Source organism: Orcinus orca, chromosome 9, assembly GCF_937001465.1.
Source record: "Orcinus orca chromosome 9, mOrcOrc1.1, whole genome shotgun sequence".
In the NCBI taxonomy this organism is placed as follows: domain Eukaryota; kingdom Metazoa; phylum Chordata; class Mammalia; order Artiodactyla; family Delphinidae; genus Orcinus; species Orcinus orca.
The window spans coordinates 105,249,342-105,270,146 of NC_064567.1; the positions used below are offsets into that span (position 1 = coordinate 105,249,342).

At 42.4% G+C, this 20,805-nt stretch overlaps 1 long non-coding RNA gene across 2 annotated transcripts in view; it reads left to right on the top strand.

Moving 5' to 3' along the window:
- The first annotated feature begins 19,184 nt into the window (after window positions 1-19,184).
- LOC125965354 (uncharacterized) overlaps window positions 19,185-20,805 on the top strand; it is a 56,096-nt gene continuing 54,475 nt past the window's right edge. For both annotated transcript variants that reach the window (XR_007479143.1, XR_007479142.1), the window contains exon 1: window positions 19,185-19,341. This is a non-coding gene — a long non-coding RNA (uncharacterized LOC125965354). The remainder of the gene's footprint in view (window positions 19,342-20,805) is intronic.

Below are 20,805 nucleotides of genomic sequence, written 5' to 3' on the forward strand. Positions count from 1 at the left end.
TTCACGATTTTTTTACTATTTCAAAGTAGTTTCAAATTTACAAAATTTGCAATAATAAAAATAGTGTGAAGAAAAACCATTGTTTACACAGACTACCCAGCTTTACCTGTCTTAACACTCTAGCCAATTTGCTTTGCCATCTATTCTTTATCTCCCTCTCTCTCCTCCTGTTTTTCTCCATCTTTCTCTCTCTAACAAATATATTATAACATGTTATAACATATATATGTCTTTGTGTATATATATATACACACACACATATACATGACATACACACACCACATACATACACACATATATGTATATATGCGTATCTATATAAACACACAGAGTATATATGTAAGTAATTATATATATACATATATACATATGCACATAATATTTTGAGCTATTTTAGGGTAAGTTACACATGTATAATAGTTTGACCCTTTATCCCTAAATATGTCAGTGTGTGTTTCCTAAGAATAGGGTTATCCTCTTACATTTTCACATCATAGTACAGTTATCAACTTTATAAATTTACATGAATATAATCCTTTAATCTACAGTGCATCTTTCAATTTTGTCAGTTTCTTAATAATGTCTTTATAGAATAACCCTGACCAACTCCTCCAGGAGACAGTCAACTGGGTCTGTGACGAAGCTCCAGTTAAAACTCTAGAAACCAAAGCTTAGGTGAGCTTTCCTGAATGCAAATTCTTCATGTCTATTAGCACACGTCATTGATGAGAGGAGTTAACACTGTCCATGACTTCACCAGGAAAGGACAGCTGGATGATCCATGTTTGGAGACCTTCTAAAGTCTACCAATTGCATTTTTTCCTTTGTCTGATTTTAATTGGTATTCTTTCATTGTAATAGACTATAGCCATGAGTATAATAGCTTTCAGCGATATTTGTCAGTTTTTCTAGAAAATTATCGAACTTGCGGGTGGTCTTGGGGATCTCTGAACTTGTAATTTGTGTCAAAAGTGAGGGTGATTAGGGAAATGCCCAGACTTTTTAGATGGTGTCAGAAGAAAGGGTGGTATTGTGGACAGTTCTCTAGCATCACAGTATTACATTGACCTGCCCCCACCCCCTGCCCCAGCTATCAGAAGTGCCCTGTGGTACCTCAGACACCTGGAAAAGGTCACCAAACTTCAGTTTGCTTACACTGAAATTGCCTTTACTTGGTGGGTTCTGTAATTTAATCTCAAACAAAAGATTGCTCTCAAAACACAAGCCTATTTCTTTTGTTCTGAGGGTATTTTAATAATTGTCTCCAAAAGATGTGAGGACATGTACCATATGACGTGCTCTACTAGATAGCCTAATGACAGTTTTGGGAGAAAGCTTTCTGGGTGCAGCTCTTATTACCTCATTGCTGACTTTATGAGTTAGTGGGAGGTAAGGAAGAGCAATTGGATAGGATAAGACATGCTGGGTTTTAACCAATTTCTACCCCCCAAAACACCTTTGGAGACTTTTCATACTATAATATAGCACGTACTTGAGAAATAGTTAATATTTTTCCATGGTGAATCTTGCTAGTGAGGGAGGGAAATACTACTAAAAGGAGTAGCAGTCTAAAAATTGATTCAAACAAATGTGCCATTAGAAGCATGCAGTTAAAGTAGTGAGTAAAGATGTGATGCTTTATTTCTTACAATTCTTTCTATGAACATCCATACTTTAGGACCATAAAAAGGATCAATGGATGTTCTTTCTTTTTTATTAAATTTGTAAGTCATTGGAAAATATACAAGTCCACACTTCTTTGCTCATATCCCGTTCATCTGTGAGAGAGGGTGAAAATAATGGCTCAAAATGTTTCCCATCTTTGTCAGAGTCATATATCCTATTGATTGCTTGTTTCCAACAAATGGTGTTGAGCCATAAACTCTAAAGCCCTCCATGCCCCATCTCCTTAACATTCTCCTCATAACAACCAGAATCAGGTCCATTCTATCTGCTTTTGTGATTTTAATCATTAGTTTGTAACTTTAATACCATCCATTTTGCTATCAACACGGTAGGTAAGGGTTTTTTTGGATGAAGAAAAATGAACCTTTTGCATTTTAAAATTGCATTTAATAATTTAGAACCACCATGGGTTTCTGTTCTTAGAAACTACAACCAGATCTCATATCGGCAGATTTGATTATTGAAAGCACAGAGTAAAAGTTGCATTATAATGTATAAAAATGTTGATGAAGAGCAATGGAGTGCTGTGTGGTACAGCTTTGATTTACAGATCAACTAGGGTGGCCAGTTATTGATCATTACCTGTGAATTATTGATACCCTGAGATCAGTGAAATGGTTTCTTTTCAGCTTGTCTCAGTTTACACTTCCTTCAAAGAATGCAGGTTTTGTTTGTAGGACTGTCTTTGTTTGACTTCCCTGAAACCTAATGGTTCACAGTACTTGTTAGAAGAGGATTCTATTTCATCTTGATATTTTAGGTAAATAAAAGTGTCTCCTTGGAAGGGAAGTCTTTCCGTTCAGTGTAGTAGTATTACCCCTTTGTATCAGATTCTTGTAGGGTCCTGGTTCTTTTAATATGAATTTGCCTTAATCATGTAACTACCTTTCCCACTTTTCTTGACCAAGTGACATTAGAGGTATTCTTTTCTTTTCTTCCTTCCTTCCTTCCTCCCTCCCTCCCTCCCTCTCTCCCTCCCTCCCTCCCTCCCCTCCCTCCTTTCTTTCTTTCTTTCTTTTTCTTTTTCTTTCTTTCTTTCTCTTTCTTTCTTTCTTTCTTTCTTTCTTTCTTTCTTTCTTCTTTCTTTCTTTCTTTCTTTCTTTCTTCTTTCTTCCTCCTCCCTCCCTTCTTTCCTCCTTCCCTCCCTCCCTTCCTCCCACCCTTCCTTCCTTTTCCTGTCTTTCTGTCTTTCTTTCTATCTTCTTTCTAATGTGAAAAAGTTGTCAAGTGACAATTAAAACCATCATTATTTCCACCCCAAATCAGAACCTTGAAACCACTTTTGAGTATACACTCCCCTTTACTCTTCTTGTGCAATTAGTTATCAAGCTGTATTGATAGTTTTTCCTTGATATCTCATCAGTCTTTTCCCCCTTATTCTAATTGTTGCTACCATAATTAAGCACTTGCAATAATCAGCTATTTTCACTATCTGGAGTCCTGGCTGATGTTCTCCACTTATAAATTTCAAAGGTTCAGCCCCTGAAGTTGAATGTAAAATACTACAATCAGATTTTGATCTGATTTTTAGAGGAAATCTATGATTAGAAAAAAGTTAAAGATTCCTTCTGTAAATCATCTTCTGGCACATTGCTTTAAATTTTTAACATTATTCTATACAAGTCTGTATGGATGTTCAGAGTGGACAGCTCATCTGTGCAATAGGATGTTTTATTCTAGATCAAAGAACAATTACCACTCTTAGTATGTGAGATATTTTAATGGTTATATTTAAACAGTTTCTTTTCTTTAAAGTTTTTGTTGTCTATTCAAAATCATCAGTGAACTCAAATGCCAATCAACAGGGGCTTGGTTGAATCAATAATGCTGTAATCTGCAAAGTAGAATACTATGTAACTATTAAAAGAGATAAATCTACCTGGCTTAACATAGAAAAAATCCCCGAGATTGATTGTCAAATAAGAAAGCAAGCTATGAGGGATTTTAGAGTAGATACAATTTAGTTGAGAAAATAAGTATGTGTTTACATACGTACATCTGTATGTACAGACAAAGTTTGGAAGGCTATACCCTATTTTATTAAAACAGCTACCTCTTAGAAATAAATGTAAATAGATTTTTAAAAATTTATACATTTAATTACTGATTGCAATTTTCATTAGGAGCTTGTATCACTTTTATATGCAAAGTTGAAAGAAAAAAATGACATAACCAATGAGCGTTTGTAACTATACAAGCAAGTCTAAAGTTAATATTCAAAGCTCCTCATAATTTAGCCTCTGCTGATATTTCCACCATTACTGTTCACTTTGTTAGGATCAGTTGCAGTTTTGCTTCTGGTTTACTAACTCTGTTTTGGCCAAAGCGATCTCCTTCTCCCGAATATGCCTCATGTGAATGCATAGTAATGTCTCCTGAACACCTACATTCACAGGGATGAATCCTGGCCTCCTTTACATGTTAGCATGTGTTCTTGCATCATGTTTTCACATACCTAACACTCCTGCCTACCGATACCAAGAGCAGAATTGTCTGAATGACAGGGATTGTGTACCACTGCCATTCTTTTCTCCAGATCCCTGCGCAACCTGTAATTTACATAATTTATTTAGATTGCCCCATATTTTCTTTTTTTTTTCACATGTTTATTGGAGTATAAATGATTTACAATGTTGTGTTAGTTTCTGCTGTACAACAAAGTGAATCAGCTATATGTATACATATATCCCCATATCTCCTCCCTCTTGAGCCTCCCTCCCACCCTCCCTATCCCACCCCTCTAGGTCGTCACAAAGCACCAAGCTGACCTCCTTGTGCTATGCAGCAGCTTCCTACTAGCCATCCATTTTACGTTTGGTAGTGTATATATGTCAGTGCTACTCTTTCACTTCATCCCAGCATCGCCTGCCCCCTCCCCTGTGCCCTCAAATCCGTTTTTCTATGTCTACATCTTTATTCCTGCCCTGCCACTAGGTTCATCAGTATGGCTTTTTTAAAATTCCATATATATGTGTTAGCATACGGTATTTGTTTTTCTCTTTCTGACTTGCATCACTCTGCATGACGGATTCTAGGTCCATCCACCTCACTACAAATAACTCAATTTTGTTCCTTTTTATGGTGGAGTAATATGCCATGTATATATATATGCGCCACATCTTCTTTATCCATTCATCTGTTGATGGGACACTTAGGCTGCTTCCATATCCCTCACTATTGTAAATAGAGTTGCAATGAACATTTTGGTACATGACTCTTTTTGAATTATGGTTTTCTCAGGGTATATACCCCAGTAGTGGGATTGCTGGGTCATATGGTGGTTCTATTTTTAGGTTTTTAAGGAACCTCCATACTGTTCTCCGTAGTGGCTGTATCAATTTACATTCCCACCAACAGTACAAGAGGATTCCCTTTTCTGCACACCCTCTCCAGCATTTATTGTTTTGTAGATTTTTTTGATGATGGCCATTCTGACCAGTGTGATGTGATACCTCCTTGTGGTTTTGATTTGCATTTCTCTAATGATTAGTGATGTTAAGCATCCTTTCATGTGTTTGTTGGCAATCTGTATATCTTCTTTGGAGAAATGTCTATTTAGGTCTTCTGCCTATTTTTGGATTGGGTTGCTTGTTTTTTTGATATTGAGCTGCTTGAGTTGTTTGTATGTTTTGGAGATTACTCCTTTGTCAGTTGCTTCATTTGCAAATATTTTCTCCCATTCTGAGGGTTGTCTTTTCGTCTTGTTTATGTTTTCCTTTGCTGTGCAAAAGCTTTGAAGTTTCATTAGGTCCCATTGGTTTATTTTTTTTTTATTTCCATTTCTCTAGGAGGTGGGTCAAAAGGGATCTTGCTGTGATTTATGTCAGAGTGTTCTGCCTATGTTTTCCTCTAAGAGTTTGATGGTGTCTGGCCTTACATTTAGGTCTTTAATCCATTTTGAGTTTATTTTTGTATATGGTTTTAGGGAGTGTTCTAATTTCATTCATTTACATGTAGGTTGTTTATTTGAGATGTTTCTTCTTTCTTAAGGTAGGGTTGTATTGATAGAAACTTCCCTCTTAGAACTGATTTTGCTGCATCCCATAGGTTTTTGTGTCATCATGTTTTCATTGTCATTTGTTTCTAGGTATTTTTTGATTTCCTCTTTGATTTCTTCAGTGATATCTTGGTTATTTAGTAGTGTACTGTTTAGCGTCCATGTGTCTGTATTTTTTGCACATTTTTTCCTGCAATTGATATTTAGTCTCATAGCGTTGTGGTTGGAAAAGATACTTGATACAATTTGAATGTTCTTAAATTTACCAAGGCTCGATTTGTGACCCAAGATGTGATCTATCCTGGAGAATGTTCCATGAGCACTTGAGAAGAATGTTTATTCTCTTGTTTTTGAATGGAATGTCCTATAAATATCAATTAAGTCCATCTTGTTTAATGTATCATTTAAAGCTTGTGTTTCTGTATTTATTTTCATTTTGGATGATCTGTCCATTGGTGAAAGTGGAGTGTTAAAGTCCCCTACTATGATTGTGTTACTGTCGATTTCCCCTTTTATGGCTGTTAGTATTTGCTTTATGTATTGAGGTGCTCCTTTGTTGGGTGCATAAATATTTACAATTGTTATATATTTTACTTGGGTTGATCCCTTGATCATTATGTAGTGTCCTTCTTTGTCTCTTGTCTTTGTTTTAAAGTCTCTTTTGTCTGATATGAGAATTGCTACTCCAGCTTTCTTTTGATTTCCATTTGCATGGAATATCTTTTTCCATTCCCTCGCTTTCAGTCTGTATGTGTCCCTAGGTCTGAAGTGGGTCTCTTGTAGACAGCATAAATATGGGTCTTGTTTTTGTATTCATTCAGCCAGTCTGTGTCTTTTGGTTGGAGCATTTAATCCATTTACCTTTATGGTAATTATTGATATGTGTGTTCCTATTCCCATTTTCTTAATTGTTTTGGGTTTATTATTGTAGGTCTTTTCCTTCTCTTGTGTTTCCTGCCTAGAGAAGTTCCTTTATCATTTGTTGTAAAGCTGGTTTGGTGGTGCTAAATTCTCTTAGCTTTTGCTTGTCTGTAAAGGTTTTAATTTCTCTGTTAAATCTGAATGAGATCCTTGCTGGGTAGAGTAATCTTGGTTGTAGGTTTTTCTCCTTCATCACTTTAAATATGTCCTGTCACTCCCTTCTGGCTTACAGAGTTTCTTCTGAAAGATCATCTGTTAATCTTATGGGGATTCCCTTCTGTGTTATTTGTTGTTTTTCCCTTGCAGCTTTTAATATTTTTTCCTTGTATTTAATTTTTGATAGTTTGATTAATATGTGTCTTGGCATGTTTCTCCTTGGATTTATTCTGTAAGGGGCTTTCTGTGCTTCCTGGACTTGATTAACTATTTCCTTTCCCATATTAGGGAAGTTTTCAACTATAATATCTTCAAATATTTTCTCTGTCCCTTTCTTTTTCTCTTCTTCTTCTGGGACTGCTATAATTCGAATGTTGGTGTTTTCATGTTGACCCAGAGGTCTCTGAGACTGTGCTCAGTTCTTTTCATTCGTTTTTTCTTTATTTTGCTCTCCAGTAGTTATTTCCACCATTTTATCTTCCAGGTCAATTATCTGTTCTTCTTCCTCAGTTATTCTGCTACTGATTCCTTCTAGAGTATTTTATTTTCATTTACTGTGTTGTTCATCATTGTTTGTTTGCTCTTTAGTTCTTCTAGGTCGTTGTTAAATGTCTCTTGTATTTTCTCCATTCTATTTCCAAGATTTTGGCTCATCTTTACTATCATTACTCTGAATTCTTTTTCAGGTAGACTGCCTGTTTCCTCTTCATTTGTTAGGTCTGGTGGGTTTTTACCTTGCTGCATCATCTGCTGTGTTTTTACCTTGCTCCATCATCTGCATGATACTATGTATAGTATCATGTCATCAGCAAACAGTGACAGTTTTACTTCCTCTTTCCAACTTGTATTACTTTTATTTCTTTCTCTTCTCTGATTGCTGTGCCTAGGACTTCCAATACTATGTTGAATAATAGTGGCGAGAGAGGATATCCTTGTCTTGTTCCTGATCTTAGAGGAAATGCTTTCAGTTTTTCACCACTGAGAAAGATGTTTGCTGTGGGTTTGTCATATATGGCTTTTGTTATGTTGAGGTAGGTTCCTTCTATGCTCACTTTCTGGAGAGCTTTTATCATGAATAGGTGTTGAATTTTGTCGGAAGATTTTTCTGCATCTTTTGAGATGATCATATGGTTTTTATTCTTTAATTTGTTGATATGGTGTATCACATTGATTCTTTTGCATATATTGAAGAATCCTTGCATCCCTGGGATAAGTCCCACTTGATCATGGTGTATGATCCTTTTAATGTGTTTTTGGATTCTGTTTGCTAGTATTTTGTTGAGGATTTTTGCATCTATTTTCATTGGTCATATTGATCTATAATTTTCTTTTTTGTGTGATATCTTTATCTGGTTTTGGTATCAGGGTAATGCTGGCCTTGTGGAATGAGTTTGGTATTATTCCTCCATGCACAATTTTTTGAAAGAGTTTTAAAGGATAGGTTTTAACTCTTCTCTAAATGTTTGTTAGAATTTGCCTGTGAAGCCGTCTGGTCCTGGACTTTTGTTTGTTGGAAGGTTTTTAATTAGAGTTTCAATTTCATTACCTATGATTGGTCTGTTTATATTTTCTAATTTTTCCTGGTTCAATCTTGGAAGGTTGTAATTTTTCAAGAATTTGTCCATTTCTTCCAGGTTGTCCATTTTATAGGCATATAGTTGCTTGTAGTAGTCTCTTTTGATCTTTTGTATTTCTGCGGTGTCGGTTGTTATCTCTCCTTTTTCATTTCTAGTTTTATTGATTTGAGTCCTCTCCCTTTTTTTCTTGATGAGTCTGGCTAAAGGATTATCAATTTTTTTTATCTCTTCAAAGAACCAACTTTTAATTTTATTGATCTTTGCTATTGTTTTTGTCATTTGTATTTCATTTATCTCTGCTCTCATCTTTATGATTTCTTTCCTTCTACTAACTTTAGGTTTTCTTTGTTCTTCTTTTTCTAATTGCTTTAGGTTTAAGGTTAGATTGTTTATTTGAGATTTTTCTTGTTTCTTGAGGTGAGCTTGAATTGCTATGAATATCCCTCTTAGAGCTGCTTTTTCTGTCCTATAGGTGTTGGACCATCGTGTTTTCATTGTCATTTGTTTTAAGGTATTTTTTTAAATTGCTCTTTGATTTCTTTAGCGATCTGTTGGTTATTTAGCAGTGCACTGTTTAGCTTCCATATATTTGTGTTTTTTACTGTTGTTTTTTTTTCCTGTAATTGATTTCTAATCTCATAGCATTGTGATTGGAAAATATGCTTGATATGATTTCAGTTTTCCTGAATTTTCCAAGACTTTACTTGTGACCCAAGGTGTGATCTATTCTGGAGAACAGTCCATGTGCAATCAAGAAGAAAGTATATTCTTCTACTTTCCGGTGGAATGTTCTAAAAATATCAGTTAAGTCTCTCTGGTCTATTGTGTTATTTAAAAGCTTGTGTTTCCTTATTTATTTTCTGTCTGTATGATCTGTCTGTTGGTGTAAGTGGGGTGTTAAAGTCCCCCACTATTATTGTGTTACTGTATTTTCCCTGTTTTTTGGCTGTCAGCATTTGCCTTACGTATTGAGGTGCTCCTATGTTGGGTACATAAGTATTTATAATTGTTATGTTTTCTTCTTGGATTGATCCCGTTATCATTATATAGTGCCCTTCCTTATGTCTTGTAACAGTCTTTATTTCAAAGTCTATTTTTTCTAATATGAGTATTGCTATTCCATCTTTCTTGTGATTTTCATTTGCATGGAATATCCTTTTCCATCCCCTCACTTTCAGTCTGTATGTGTCCCTACGTCCAATATGGGTTTCTTGTAGACAGCATATATAAGGATCTTGTTTTTGTATCCATTCAGCCAGTGTGTGTCTTTTGTTTGTGGCATTTAATCCATTTACATTCAAGGTGGTTATTGATATGTATGTTACTATTACGATTTTCTTAATTAATTTGGGTTTATTTTTGTGGGTGTTTTTCTTCTCTTGTGTCTCCCACTTAGAGAAGTTCCTTTATCATTTGTTATAAAGCTGGTTTGCTGGTGCTGAATTCTTGTAGCTTTTGCTTGTCTGTAAAGATTTTGATTTCTTCGGGCTTCCCTGGTGGCACAGCGGTTGAGAGTCTGCCTGCCGATGCAGGGGACACGGGTTCATGCCCCGGTCCGGGAAGATGCCACATGCCGCAGAGCGTCTGGGCCTGTGAGCCATGGCCGCTGAGCCTGCGCGTCCAGAGCCTGTGCTCCACATCGGGAGAGGCCACAACAGTGAGAGGCCCGCGTACCGCCAAAAAAAAAAAAAAAGCTATGAAAACAAAACCTATGGATGGAGACCTACATGAAAGATGGAAGAGTATAATAATGGCCAGAGTACATTATTCTGGCAGAAGCAACAGCCCTTAAGGAGGACAACTTTATAAATTACAAATTGGATTTAAATAGACAGGGAATTGAAAGTGGAGACATTATATTCTGCAGAAGATGATGGACAGGGGAGAACAAAGAAAATAAAACTGAGATTGTTAACAAAATACAATGCTAAGCATATAAGTTAGGACTGAGTCCTTAACTTTCATTTTTATTAATGACTGGGTGAGTATAGATTACTGACTACACAGAACCAAGCCTGGGAACACATTTTATATTTATGATCTTTGTGACTAAAACTAGATTCTCCTGCAATTTAACATGACACTAGGACAATGACTGGCCAAGTTTTAGATTAATCACTCTTACACAAAGATTTTTCATTCATATAATCTCAAACAAATACTGCGTCATCAATTAAGTTCCAGATCCTATGCACTCTGGCTGAAGATATAAATATCTTGCAAGCCCAGCGTCACTTTCCTCTTTCTCTGGTAACAAATCACACTTTCTATTATGACAATGGCCCCAGTTATCGGCCCAGGAATAAACACTTGACTCAGGAAGAGCCAATTAAAGCCCTCCTTTAGAGTTGATCAAGAGCTTTAAGGTTAGAGTATTTCAATCTTATGAAATTTTTGTAAAACAAAATTATTTCAAAATCTACTAATTATTCTTTAAGTTCTAGAAACTGCATTCTGTGACTAAGAGGACAATTTATTTGCTGTCGTTTCTGCTTTGCCCACTTTATGTTTCTGTTATTGTGAGATAAAGGCAGTGGGGAATGGCAAACCAATTCTGATTCATTCAACACATGAGTGCTTCTTAGGTACAAAACACCATTCTGAACATTGTCCGAGGTAAAAAGATAAATAATACCTAGCCCCTTATAATACCTAGCCCCTTACCCTCAAGGATCTTCCAGCTTAGCAAGGGAAATAAAACATGCACACAGATGACTGCAACAAAAAGAAGATAATGATTGCTGCCAGATGTTTGGGGAGAATGAGTAGAGCAAAGAGAGAACACAGAATAAGGCAACATTCAACAGTCAGCCAAGAACTTGACCTGGAAATGGAAGAGGAGAACATAGATCTTCACATGGGCAGGTGAAAACTCAAGTGTTATTACTTGTAACACAGCTCTTCAAATATATTTTTTGGCACCACGTGCCTACTAAATAGCCTTAAATTAAAAACTAAATAAGGATACAGTCTCTATCAAATATAGCCTCAGGTACTGATGCCTACATACTAGGATCACAGTATTTGTGTTCCCAAGGATGCCTTTCTAGTGCTTTGCTTCTTTCCCCCTTTCCAAATTAGCTAATGCTGCCTTAACAGGATATCTATTTCACTTGTTCCAGCCTTTTTGATCCAATGTATTGAATAGCAGAATAGGTGAGTTACAAGAGGATATTTTGACTTCAAACAACAAAAATAAAATACTTTATAACTGAAAAAAAAGAGGCAATCTTTCAGGCACATGTGGATCCAGGAGTTCACATGTTTTAACCAGGTCCCTTTCTCTCTTCCCCACCCCTTCTTCTCTCTGCCTTTTCTCCTCTCTGGTATCTCTCATTATGGGATCCAAATATTTCCCTGTTTATGTGGGAGCTTCTGGCACAGCTGCGGGCTTATGCGCTCGCAGCTCCAGGGCTGGCTGGAAGGGGCGGGCTCATCACAGCATAAGGTTGCACAAGGTGTGCACTTATATAGCAGGGCATCACATCTATGAGTGATTGATGATCACATTGTATACAGGGGTAGCTTCGCGTAGTTTTTACATCACTTTTCTTGAAGATGGCAGTAAAATGGTATGTGTTTACAAAATCAAATAGTGTAACATTGTCCAAAAGATATACATAAAACATTCAGAGGAAGGAGGCTTCTTTTTCTTTTAACTCCGGCACGGATTGTCTATTGGACAGTGGTAACCCTATGTCATCAACCTCGTTACTCCAGCAGAAGTCCAGGGATTAGCCCTGCATAACTCTTGTTAGCCTCTATTCCCTTCCTTGAACACTGTAGCCAGAAGGTTTTTTTTCCTCCTCAAACCTTAAGTATTGAAACCTGGAGGAGGGGCATGTCTGAAAAGAAAATGATGGACTGGACTCTCCCTAGAAGGAAGATAAATGGGTGGTCAACAAGAAAAAAAAAATCCTCTGTACCAGGAAACGTTTGAAGTGTTGTTTGGGTATCAAAAAACGGGTGCCCTACACATAAAGCAACAAAGGATATTGGTCTAAAAAGAACACCATGGCCAAAGGTGCATGGCCTATTTCAACAGAGGATTTGAAAGTTAAAAGTTAACCTGTAAAACATTCAATTCAATTTCATCATTTTACAGATGGGCAAAGTAAAACTCAGGCACAGGAACAGAAGTGCCAAGGTCAGACAGGTGGTTGGTGGAAGAGACAACCAACTTCCCAACTTCTAACTTTTTAGGTTTTGTTTATGTGCAAGGACATTTTTCTTTAGTACACTAACATTACAACAGAAAGTATAGTCTTGTTTTGGTTTTCTCTGCGCCCTCAATTCTGTATAAGACAGTTTCGCTGCACTCCAACAGAAAGGCTCAGCAAGAGTAGAGACCACCATAAGCAGTACACGTGGGCACCAAGGGCAGATACATTGCCCTTCCTTGTGTAGGAACTAGGGCCACTTGTTGCTTTAATGGGCCAAGTTTGGGCTGGACCTGCAGGAGGGGACACCTTTGAAAAACAGCTTCCTAACTGCACTACAACCTGCTCTGGCATCCTGATTCCACTCCCCAAACCCCCCAAATCTTCAGCCAGAAAAAAAAAAAAAAAAGAATGGATCACTGGATCACTGGATCGATGGGGAGATTTCTGTCTGCTCCTCCTACTGTCACCTCTTTCTTGCTATTTCCTACCTGAGGAAACCTGACATCAGCCCAAAAGCATCTCTGGAAATGGGTAGGAGGGAGCCTGTCAGCGCCAGAGAAGAAAGTGCGCTCTGCAGAGTTCTCAGTTGTTCCATCTCTCGCGATGAAAGGAAGAAAAGGAGCGAATCCGCCACAGATTTACTGGAGACCAGGGTTACTTCATCCGGCTCCGGCCACGGTAACCCCTGAAGACCAAAGATGCATTTCCATTCCCAGCATTTCTTGTTGGCATCTTTCCCTACAGGCTAGCCCAGTGCCTGGCCCCGGAGAAGTCTCTGCGTAAAGGTTCTTTAGGTCATAAATCAGGCTCCTGTGTGTATGTGTGTTTTTGTTAGGAAAAACTGGCACAGACGAATTAGCAGTAGAGACTGGGGTCTCCCTACTACCCTTCACGCTTGGCGGCATCACCTTCGACTACCTCGCATTCTCCGGGCGCTGACAGCCCCGGCTCCGGACCTCAGGGTTGGAAGCAGTCAACCCCAGCTAGAACCGCCCTGTCCGGGGCTGATGCCACCCTGTGCCTAGAATGTGCGTGTGGGTGCAGGCGGGAGAGCGAGCGGCTTCTACAGTGAGACCGAAGCAGGAACTCAGCCTTCGCCTGCCACCTGCAATACCGATTCCCTGGGGACCTCGAAACTCCCAATCGGAGGTACTCCCCCCCCCCCCCGCAGCCGCCCACCCATTCCCTCCCCCCTTACCTCAGCACGCAGCCCCTCCCTGCGTGATGATACAAAACCGTGGGGAGGGTGGGCGCTGGGAAGTGTGGGAGGGAGTGGGCGGAGGAGGAGAGGGAGCCGAACGCGCATTTAAAGCGATAGCCATCCTCGCTCTCTCCCCAGTGCTGGGCTGTTGGAGAGCTCGAGCTGCTAGCCACCGAGCGCGAGCTCGAGCGCGGCGCGCTGGCCGGGGAACCCGAGAGCGCACGGCGCCCCAAGCTGGCAGGCGCCGCGGGAGCCCCCACCCTCGCCGGCTGCCCTTCCCCGGGCGCCCCTACCCTCCTCGCCCGCAGGAGACCCTGGGCTTCCCCGGCGGAGCTCACCCCAAGGGGCCAGGACTCCGGCGAGCCCGCCACCGTCCCCTCGAGTGCCGCCGCCACCACCGCAGCCGCGGAAGCAGCATGGTCCAGCTGGGGAAGCTGCTCCGCGCCCTGACTTTGATGAAGTTTCCCTGCTGCGTGCTGGAGGTGCTTCTGTGCGCGCTGGCGGTGGCGGCGCGCGGCCAGGAGATGTACGCCCCGTACTCCATTCGGATCGAGGGGGACATCACCCTCGGGGAGCTGTTCCCGATGCAAGCGAAGGGTCCCAGCGGAGTGCCCTGCGGCGACATCAAGAGGGAGAACGGGATCCACAGGCTGGAAGCGATACTCTACGCCCTGGACCAGATCAACAGCGATCCCAACCTGCTGCCCAACGTGACGCTGGGAGCGCGGATCCTGGACACTTGTTCCAGGGACACTTATGCGCTCGAACAGTCGCTCACTTTCGTCCAGGCGCTCATCTAGAAGGACACCTCCGAAGTGCGCTGCACCAACGGCGAGCCTCCGGTTTTCGTCAAGCCCGAGAAAGTAGTTGGAGTGATTGGGGCTTCGGGGAGTTCGGTCTCCATCATGGTAGCCAACATCCTGAGGCTTTTCCAGGTAGGGGGGCGCTCCCTCCGGAGCAGAGCGCGCCGTAGCTCCCCGCGCTCTTTATCCTGAAGGCTGGCTTGGACTCCAGGGGTGCGGGGTCTGGTCAGCCTTCGCTCATTTCCACCCTGGAGATCCTGCCGAATCCCTCCCACCTCACCCGAGGAGGTACTTTCCCTGCTTGATTCATTTCCCTTCCATCTCTCCCCTGTCCGCGCTCCACTCCATCCGGCTTGACATTCTGGATTTATGGCCCCATTGACAAGAAACAGTCTCCGAAAAACAAGACGATGATTTAAATGGGTTTGCATTAGAGTGAAATATGGTTCCAAAACAGGCTTGTAAAAGTGCCGGGCTCCTGTGAGAGCCACTTAGGCGCAAGGAATATGAAAGATGAGAAGACGCCTAGAAACTAGGCATTTCTCAACTCTCCAGCTTCCCTGCCCCAAGCCGCCCGACAAGCTGCAGCTCCCTTGGAAAATTTCGAGAAGAGCTTAGGGAGGCAGTTCTTAAACCGAAGGCTAGGTCTTCACCTACATTTGGACGTGAATTGCCCATTTCGCTCGGGTTGGATTTCCCGACCTGCGGGAAACCTGTCTCTGCGAGGGCATGGGGCGGAAGGCGTGGGGACTGTCCTCAAGCGGGGAGAAGCCACCCGCAGACGTGCCCCCAGGTGATTTGCTCTGAGCAGTTGTTTGCACCGTCTAAACTGCCTTTGCGATCCGGCCACTGGCAGGAGACGGGCGATCCGCTTTCTACTCCTGCCAGCTCAGAGCCCGGAGGTGAGCTCATGCTAACTGCGAAACACAGTCGCTTCTTCTGCACCCACCCGGTGCCCATCCTTTCCCACGACCTCCCTAACGCAGCCCCCAGCCCCAGTCCTGGGTTTTGAGGACGATTCTCAGAGCCAGACAAGAAGGCGCCGGAGGGAGGCAGTAGGCTGCGCTGAGCAAGGCCGGGCGGTCCTCTAGCTCCGGGTGCAGGCGGGCAACGGCGGAAGATGCGAGGACGGCGGATCGGGCCCGCTGAGCCGTGGGCGGTGCTGCAGTGCTCTCTCACCGCCTGCTCCAGCAGCCTCGGCCCCACGGCTCCTGTGCCACCCTGGGTATAGATGGATGGCTTCTGGATGAAGAAATTGAGTTTCAGGGTCTGCGTGACTATGGGTTCTCTTGTTTCTCTGTCTTTCTTCCTGTGTGTCTCTCTCCTTGTGTCTCTTTCTCCCTTTTTTTTTTTTGTCTCTCTGTTTTTATGTTCTCCCTTTCAATTTCTGCCTCTCTTTTCCTTCTCTACCGCTATCTCCAAGTTTTTTGTTCATCTCTGTCTTGAAGTGATCCTTTCCTAATGCACAGCTCTCTCCCTGCCTGGTAGGACCCAAGCTCAGTTAGTCCCTTCTCCAGATGTTCTGGCTGACCCTTATGCTCCCTGTAGCTAAAAAGTTGGCTCCCTCTCAAGTGCCTTTCCTGAAGCATGTTGGGTTTCTGGAGGGGACTCCTTGTGATTCAAGCTGTCACTACATCAGCACCCAGGAGTATGAAGCTTGTGTTTGTGCCAGAAGGAGGGGTGCCTGTCTAAGGCTGCAGCCTGGTATGGCCCCTCTGAGCCTCTGAGCATCCCTAGCACCTGTTGAGTATGCCACCTCTAGATGTTTGCAAGGCCAAAAGTGCTTCTGGGCAGCCTTCACTTTGAGGTAATGCTTTCAGGAAGAGCCTGGGTTGTTGTAAGCAAAACCCAGAAGCACTTCCTTTACCTCTGAGCTTAAACTAGAGAACCTGAGGAGGCAGCGCTGCAGGGAGGATGAGGCCAGAGGTCACCTGAGAACCACAGGGGCAACTCACAGTATTTTTACTGGAGCTCTGGGGGTTGAAGGCACATTTGCTGTTTGACATTTTAAAAATTATTTTGGTGCCTTCACTTGGAGCTTGGGCAGTACTGCAGATGGGCCTGCCTGTCGAAAAAAGAGTGAAATCTTAAAGTCAAGAGAGAGCTTGCAGACTAGGCTGAAGGATCCCCCGTTCCCTGGGCTGGGAAGGAAAGGAACTGAATGCCAGCATTAGCAGTGTGCGTTGGGACCAAAACCATTCAGAGAAAACACTGTCATTTTCCTCTAATTTGCAAATTGCAGCTATTCATGTTGGATTGAACAGCTGAGGGAAAAGAGCTCCCAGTTTTCACCTGCATTTATTGAGAAGAGGCTGGTAGTAGGAGGGATGCACCAACTTGTAGCTTGTGCTGCAAGCTGGATATAAGCTTGGTGTGAGCATCCTGGTTAACCACTGCCCATGTTCAAATATACAGAGATAGATTCCAACAATCTCTTCCAGTATCCTTATTTTTGCATGTGATCTTAGAAGCTCCTGGCATGTAAGTCCAGTCCCCAGTTTCCCAGCCTCTATAAACCTGCAAAATGAATAGAGAGAATAGTGGAACACAGACTTATTGTTCAAAGACACAGTCACTTTAGGGAAAGAGGAAAAGAACGGGTAGGTGAATCTTCTCTGGGATTGCAGGGTTCAGCTCAATGAAGACTGTCCTGTATAAAAGAAACTCCTCTAAATGGTTGAATTCTTAGCTCTCCGGAGATTTGAGTTTTCTTTTCCCCAGTCCCTGTGGGTTGCTGTGGGGAATGTGCCAAACCTATCATTTGAGATAAAAATTTATGGTGAGGTAAGCTTCTAGGCTGGGGGAAGGAAGACTTAGTGACTGAAATGGGGGATGCTAAGCACTGGGGGGCAGGAAGGAACAAGGAGCTAGTAATGGATGTAACAAATGCTGCAGCTGCCAGCAAAGCCTGGATTGAAGTTCCTTCCTGAAAATGAGGACCCGGGCAAGAATGACCACTCAGATGTAAACAGTGTCTCTGACTGGGAATTCTCATCTGCCTGCCAGTGGGCCAGAGCTGAGCAAGTCCTTTCTCTCCTCTGTATGCACACTGAATTGGTTAGTAAGTGACATGTCAGAGGACATGAATCATACTCAGTGGATCTTTCAAATCCAGGAGTTTGAGGCTAATGAAATTAGTGTGTGGCCAAGGCTCTGCCAACTAGAATTAAGTCACTGCAGCCACCCTGCAATGCATTTTCAGCCTGAAGGGAGCATCAGGGAGGAATTTCGGGAGATTTGTTTCTGAGCCTGTACAAAATAATACTCTCCTAATGCTAAGAAAGATTAAATGTAAATTAATATTGACTACGAGTAACATATTTAAAAAATAATCGCCGAGTGGGGGATGGCTTAAAGTGGAGAGATTATATAATATGGTGTCCAAAGAATAAATCTCCTCTGACCACTGTTTCATGGGCTATAAGTAAGATATATTACAATGGAAAGTAATGGGAACGTTTTTATTCAAGGCTTCTCTGCTATTGACTTGAGAGCAAACACTCTGAGAGTATAAATTACTCTTGCTATGTGCTGACTCTGAATGAACAATATATCATGTGCAGTGACATGGTATAAGCTATAGACTTGGAATTGAATGGCATCTGTTTCAATTGTTTCGTTCTCTCAAGAGCAACTAGATAGAAAAAAGTGGTCAATTTGACCCTTGTGGGAGTGTGTTGCAAATCTAAACCTGTGTCCCTCATACCATAGATTAAATACATTTGTAAATTTGTAAGTGTTTTCCTTCTATTCATTGATGCTTGAGTATAATCTCAAACTTTGGGAGCAACATTTTATACATAAGTACTTGGTTTTCTTCCTTTTTTCTTTCTCTTTCTCCTCTCTCTCTCTCTCTCTCTGTTTCTATCTCTCTCTCTTTCTCCATCTTATGTAATTGGATAGAACTGGGCACCTAGGATGATGTGGTGTTACTATAGTGGGATTTTTTTTTTTTAAAAAAACAACTCTAACTTACCCTTTTAAAAATTTCATAATACAGGTGTCAGTGCCATTTGGAATAGTCTCTATAACAATTTCTGTCTCCACATTTACTGTGTTTCAGCCAATTTACCTAACAGATGGTGAGTGGGCAATTTTTAAAGGGGCATTTTTTAAAAGAGCGGAGAGGGAAGGAATAGAGACAGGCACATTCTACATTTGAAGTTACCTCCACGTGTATTTTATGTATGTATACCCATACAATTAAGAAGTCTTTGGATGTTTTATCTTCAAGAATAATTCAGATAATGGATTACTTGAATTATCATAAACATTTAGGGTTTAACAGATTTGTTACATATAGACGTTGTATTATGGATTTAAAAGACCATAGCAAGCGGGCAGCGGCGGGCGGAGCGACCGAGGGGCGGCGCGTGCTGAGCGGCGGATGCGGGGGTCCGTGCTTCCTCGCGGTGGAGGGCTGGGGTTCGCCGGAGACGCCGGGTTGCTCCGCGTTGCCAGGTTACCGAGCGCGTGCCCCGCGCCCGCTCTTCCGCCCGGGCCGCCCTCGGCGCCGCCTGAGCCGCGGTGCGGGCTGCGCGGGGCGCCGGTTCCGCGTAAGCCTGGGTCGGGCGCTGCATGCGGGACTCTCGTCGCGCGTGGACAGGGAGCGAGCGTGCGGGGGACGTAGGGCGCCGACCTGAGGCTCCCCGGCGCTCCGGCTCCATTCAGGGCGCCCGCTCAGGGGCCTCCGGCGCGAGGCCCCCTTTGTGGTCAAGATGGCGGCGCCCAGGCGGGCCGCGCTGAGGTGAGCTGGAGCCGGGCCCGGAGAGGGGCGAGTCTGCCACGCCCAGGACTTGGACCCCGGGCTGGTCTCCCGTCTCCCGGGGAGCGGCGGGTGAGTGGGCGCGGCCGCGCGTAGGTCCCTCTCGTGGGGTGGTCAGCTCTCCGTGCGTCCGCAGACTTCTGTCGTCTGATAGTCAGATCTGGGGTGGCCCAGGTTGGAGGCGAGGGTGCTTGATTGTGGAAACCTGAGGGGTTTAAGGACTCTGTTGGGATCGTTTCAGACCCCAGCAAGAAGCTGAGCAAGTTTCCTCCTGACTCTCTTCCCGGCTAAGTTTTCTCGCTTCTCTGAAGGCGCCAGGTTTTCTGAATCACCTTGTTACCCGGGGGGATACAGTTGGTGGTTCTGACCGTGGAACGTAGGACCCGGCGCGGGGAAGCCTGAGCTGGTTCTAGTTACTTTGTTTGCAAAGCACTTGTCTTGTCTTTGGAATCTTTGTGTATGTAACCAACGTTGGGAAGAGCCAGCGTTTTCTCCTCCAAAACACTGCGAGGGATAACTTTATACGTAAGAAACAAGTGGGCGTTCACATCCATCTCTTTTCCAGCCACTGAGTTTTGGTTGTGTTTCCTTTCTTTAAGTTTGTCTCGTTCTGAAGTGATAACAAAAAAAAAAAAAAAAAAAAAAGACCATAGTCAATTACACAAAGTATACTCTAGTCTCAGTCCTGCCATTAATTAGCTTAAGTCATTTAATTTTTCTAGGCCTCATTTTTCTCATGTGATGTTTTTTCTTTGAAAAAGTATAGTTTCTAGAAGTCTCTAATCTCTGTGTCATAGTTCAGCTTGGAGAAAACCTGTTCTTATCCAAACTCCATGACATTGTATTTCCAGCTCCAACTTTGGACTTTGAGTGAGTTGGGGGCAACTTTTTAAGGATATTTTCACACAGCTTTTTTAGTTAATATCAGTCTAGCTGACTTGTCATACTCAGACTTTCTCCCATATTCTTTTACCAGTGTGTTCCTTAGTCATATATATAAAGACTGTTGTGGGAAAAATGACCTCCTGGGTCAGCTTACTGCTGATCCTATTCAGTGGAGTGAGAATTTCCATGGCACTGATTAAAACAAATCCTGAATTGCATGGACTTAAGATAGCAGAGAGGGGCTTCCCTGGTGGTGCAGTGGTTGAGAGTCCGCCTGCCGATGCAGGGGACACGGGTTCGTGACCCGATCCGGGAAGATCCCACATGCTGCGGAGTGGCTGGGCCTGTGAGCCATGGCTGCTGAGCCTGCGCGTCCGGAGCCTGTGCTCCGCAACGGGAGAGGCCGCAACAGTGAGAGGCCCGCGTACCGCAAAGAAAAAGAAAAAAAAGCAGAGAGGCTAAGAGGTTTGAAGTTAGACATCCCCAAGTGTGAATTCTACTGTGACCCTCTTCTAGCTCTAGAACCTTGAGGAAGTTGCTTAAACTTTCTGAGCTTCACTACTAGTTTCCTCATCTGTATCTTTTTCAGGACTATTTATCAAGCATCTTCCTGTTCTCTATGCTTGGACGTATCAATGAATAAATTAGACA